Source organism: Penaeus monodon, chromosome 32 (assembly GCF_015228065.2).
Source record: "Penaeus monodon isolate SGIC_2016 chromosome 32, NSTDA_Pmon_1, whole genome shotgun sequence".
Lineage (NCBI taxonomy): Eukaryota > Metazoa > Arthropoda > Malacostraca > Decapoda > Penaeidae > Penaeus > Penaeus monodon.
Window position 1 is genome coordinate 7377906 of NC_051417.1, and position 201 is coordinate 7378106.

A 201-nucleotide genomic window follows, 5' to 3' on the forward strand; every position below is an offset into this window, starting at 1 on the left:
GGGACCTTTACGAAGAAGGGTTTTTTGAACCAAAAAGGGTTCTTCATTTCCTTAATTGGGTCATTTTGTTTCCCCTTTTTCAAAATTGAAAACCCCTTGGGGAATTGGAAAAAAAATATAATTTTTTTTAAAATAATATTAAAAATTTTAAATAATTTTTAGGGGGTTTTGGGGGTTTTTGGGGGGTGGGGGTTTTTTTTT